At 40.3% G+C, this 409-nt stretch overlaps 1 pseudogene; it reads right to left on the reverse strand.

Moving 5' to 3' along the window:
• LOC107693010 (heterogeneous nuclear ribonucleoprotein L-like) overlaps positions 1 to 409 on the reverse strand; it is a 50,284-nt pseudogene that overhangs the window by 28,572 nt on the left and 21,303 nt on the right.

Here is a 409-nt window from a genome sequence, read left to right on the forward strand (position 1 = left end):
TTGTTTCTGTTTTAATGTACTGTTAAAGTTTGGATCACACTAGAGGTGTAATTTGTACGTTAGTAAATTGTCACCGTCACTCACAGCCGCTTGCACGTGTTTTGCGCACGAGCAGCATGCAGCCCAAGATTAAATTGCTTAATCGACCATCGATAGCTTTAATTGATTGCATCTCTTATCGACAATTAATCGATCATCGATTAATTGTTGACATCCCTATCGGGCTGTATGAAATGTTAGATGATGTACAGGTCTGGGGGCGGGGCTAGTGCTTTAACTGCGTTTTGAACGAATCGTGTGAATCAATGATTCAAAGCCCCATTCATAAAGTGAGCCGTTTACTTCATTCCTGAATGAATCAACCGTTTGAAAGAATCGAATGGAAGACTCATAAAGACATTTACAGCCA

Source organism: Sinocyclocheilus anshuiensis, unplaced genomic scaffold, assembly GCF_001515605.1.
Source record: "Sinocyclocheilus anshuiensis isolate Anshui unplaced genomic scaffold, SAMN03320099.WGS_v1.1 scaffold1200, whole genome shotgun sequence".
NCBI lineage: Eukaryota > Metazoa > Chordata > Actinopteri > Cypriniformes > Cyprinidae > Sinocyclocheilus > Sinocyclocheilus anshuiensis.